At 41.0% G+C, this 3930-nt stretch overlaps 1 pseudogene; it reads left to right on the top strand.

Annotated features, from left to right (window-relative positions):
* Window positions 1-1537: 1537 nt before the first annotated feature.
* On the top strand, window positions 1538-2405 carry LOC111552219 (annotated as a pseudogene).
* Window positions 2406-3930: the final 1525 nt, after the last annotated feature.

The following is a 3930-nucleotide window of genomic DNA, read 5'->3' on the forward strand; positions in this document are numbered from 1 at the left end:
TCACTATGAAATTATGAAGGCCAGAAGAGAGTGGAGCAACATTTTTAAGTGATTTTTTTAAAAAAAGACTGTCAATCCAGAAATCCATACCCCACAAAATATTCTTCAATAATAAGACAAAGTAAAGACATTTTAAGTTAAAAAAATAAAAAATAAAAAATAATTTTTCATTAGAAAATTGGCAGAGAAAATTAGACTCCATACTACACGGAATCTAAAGAAAGTTCTTCAGGCTGAATGGAAATGATACAAAATGGAAATTAAATACTCAAGGAGGAATAAAGAGCAATGAAAATTATAATGACAAATATTAAACCAAAATATTATAATAGACACCCATTTCAGGCTATGATTGATAAGCTTGCATCAAGCTAACCTTCCCCCATTAAAAAATAAAACAAACAAACAAACTTAAGAGAAGAAACACAGAAGGGTAAGCCAGACATTTGGTGCACATATGCCCTCAAGGCATTTGTTCATCCAGAAGTAATGGCTAAAACACTAAGAAGTTGAACAGGATTTTCAGAACTTTCACAGGGCTGGAGCCAAAAATGGAGTTCAAGATTGCATTAAGTTGAATAGTGTTCCCCCCAAAAAAGTTAATGGTGGTGGGTGCCTGTAATCCCAGTAACTTGGGAGGCTGAGGCATGAGAATCGTTTGAACCTGGGAGATGAAGGCTGGAGTGAGCTGAGATGGCACCACTGCACTCCAGCCTAGGCAACAGAGTGAGACTCTGTCTCAAAAAAATAAAACAAAATAAAATAATTCAAGTCTACCTAGAACCTCAGAATGTTAACTTTTTGAAAATAGGGTCTTTACAGTTGTAATTATTAGGTTGATGCAAAAGATAATTTGTAGTTTTTGCCATTACTTATAAGGTGGGGCCCTGGTGGGAGGTGTTTAGGTCATGGGGGCAGATCCCTCATGAACGACTTGGTGCTGTCCTTGTGATAGTGATAGTGAGTGAGTTCTCATGAGATCTGGTTGTTTAAAAGATCTTTAAAAACTAAGATGAGGGCATTGTAGAGTAGGATGTGCCCTAAATTCAATATGATTGGTATCCTTGTAAGAGAGGAGACATGAAGACAGACACTCGGGGCAGAAAGTCATGTAACAATGGAAGCAGAGACTGCAGTGATGCAGCTCCAAATCCAAGGATTTCTGCAACCACCAGAAATTAGAAAGAGGCAAAGAATTCTTCTTCCCTGGAGCCTTCAGAGGGAGCATGACCATGCCAACCCTTCGATTTTAGACTTCTAGCCTCTAGAACTGTGACAGAATAAATTTCTGTTGCTCTAAGCCACCTTCATGGTAAATATTTTATGGCAGCTAATATAGTTTGGATGTTTGTCCTTTCCAAATCTCATGTTGAAATGTAATCCCTAATGTTGGATCTAGTGGAAGGTGTTCGGGTCATGGGGGCAGATCCCTCATGCATGGCTTGGTGCTGCCCTTGTGATAATGAATGAGTGAGTTCTCATGAGAGCTAGCAGTTTAAAAGTGCGTGGCGACTTACTTCTCTTTCCCATCTTGCAAGATGGCGGGTGAAAAAGTTGAGAAGCCAGATACTAAAGAGAAGAAACCCTAAGCCAAGAAAGCTGATGCTGGTGGCAAGGTGAAAAAGGGTAACCTCAAGGCTAAGAAGCCCAAGGAGGGGAAGCCCCATTGCAGCCACAACCCTGTCCTTGTCAGAGGAATTGGCAGGTATTCCCGATCTGCCATGTATTCCAGAAAGGCCATGTACAAGAGGAAGTACTCAGCTGCTAAATCCAAGGTTGAAAAGAAAAAGAAGGAGAAGGTTCTTGCAACTCTTACAAAACCAGTTGGTGGTGACAGGAACGGCGGTACCCAGGTGGTTAAACTTTGCAAAATGCCTAGATATTATCCTACTGAAGATGTGCCTCGAAAGCTGTTGAGCCACGGCAAAAAACCCTTCAGTCAGCACGTGAGAAAACTGTGAGCCAGCATTACCCCCGGGACCATTCTGATCATCCTCACTGGACGCCACAGGGGCAAGAGGGTGGTTTTCCTGAAGCAGCTGGCTAGTGGCTTGTTACTTGTGACTGGACCTCTGTCGATCAATCGAGTTCCTCTACAAAGAACACAACAGAAATTTGTCATTGCCACCTCAACCAAAATCGATATCAGCAATGTCAAAATCCTAAAACATCTTACTGATGCTTACTTCAAGAAGAAGAAGCTGCGGAAACCCAGACACCAGGAAGGTGAGATCTTCGACACAGAAAAAGAGAAATACGAGATTACAGAGTAGCGCAAGATTGATTAGAAAGCTGTGGACTCACAAATTCTACCAAAAATCAAAGCTCTGTTCCTCAGCTCCAGGGCTACCTGCGATCTGTTTGCCCTGACGAATGGAATTTATCCTCACAAACTGGTGTTCTAAATGTCTTAAGAACCTCATTAAATAGCTAACTACAAACAAAAAGTGTGTGACACCTCCCCTTCTCTTTTGCTCCTGCTTTCGTCACATGATATGCCTGCTCCTCCTTTACCTTCTGCCATGATTGCAAGCTTCCTGGGGCCCTCACCAGAAGCAGATGCTGGAGCCATGCTTGTACAGACTGCTAAAACATCAGCCAACTAAATCTCTTTTCCTTATAAATTACCCAGCCTCAGGTATTTCTTTATAGCAATGCAAGAACAGTCTAACACAGAAGCCCTAGGAAACTACTACAAAGGTCAACCAAGGAGGAAGGATCTAAGAATCAGGGTGAATCATAAGTAGACCAGTCATCACAAAGAATAAAACCTACTTTCAAATCAGCTCAATCCTGAATTGAATTAAGGTGAATTGTCTGTAACCTAAATGCCTGTCAAAAGCAAAAATAAACTCTCTTAGAAAAAACATAACATTATCTATCTATCCAAATTATCTCTATGATTTCTACACACATTGCCTATAACTCAATCTAAAATAATCAAACATTGCCACAAACAAGGTCTCAGGGCACAGCTTTGTTCAAGAGAGTTTCTACCACTGGCCCTGGGCTTCTGAACTCCCCACATTGTTCTTGCTTGTCACACCATTTTGGAAGTCACATTTTGCAATTGCTGTCTAAGAATTGCCACCTGTGGACTCTCAGGGCCCCAGGGTGTGCTCTGAATCTTCCCTCTCTGAATCCTGCTTTTTTTTTTTTTTTTTTTTTTTTTTGAGATTAAGTCTTGCTCTGTTACTCATGCTAGGGTGCAGTGGCACAATCTCAGCTCACTGCAACCTCCACCTCCCAGGTTCAAGCGATTCTCCCACCTCAGCCTCTTGAGTAGCTGGGACTACAGGCATGTACCACCCCATCCAGCTAATTTTTGTATTTTTAGTGGAGACTGGGTTTCACCACATTAACCAGGCTAGCCTTGAACTCCTGACCTCAGGTGATCCCAAAGTGCTGGGATTACAGGCGTGAGCCAGTGCACCCAGCCTCTGCCTCCTTCAGCAAAACAACTTGCTCTGGTCTATCTTGTCCCTTTCAGAGTGGAGACCTCTTGTTCAAAAGGAATATTCACTGGACAGCGCTGAGAACTTCAAGCCCTTACTGCCCCTTGAAACCTCTGGTCTTACCTGAGGAAACAACATGGGCTTCCTGTTCAGCTCTGCTTTTGGCAGCACTTAAAAGAAATCTGGGATTTTCTTGGGTTTCTTTTTTCTCTTACTTTTGATTAAATGTATTTTGAGTTTTATTTTTTCTTGTTGTTGTTTTTAGTTCTCCTATTGTTTCAGTATTTTCTAGAAAAAAAAAAAAGAGAGAGAAAATTTAGAACTAGACTTTTCAACTGCACTTGGAACTCTCCAAAACACAAAATTGTATATTCAATATGATCTCTGTTAATACAAACATTATCTATTGAAAAATGAAAACAAAAAGACATACAATAGAATGCTAAGAAATGATGATTGGCCAGTGATGCAATTG

The sequence above is a fragment of the Piliocolobus tephrosceles genome, chromosome 3 (genome assembly GCF_002776525.5).
Source record: "Piliocolobus tephrosceles isolate RC106 chromosome 3, ASM277652v3, whole genome shotgun sequence".
Classification (NCBI taxonomy): Eukaryota; Metazoa; Chordata; class Mammalia; order Primates; family Cercopithecidae; genus Piliocolobus; species Piliocolobus tephrosceles.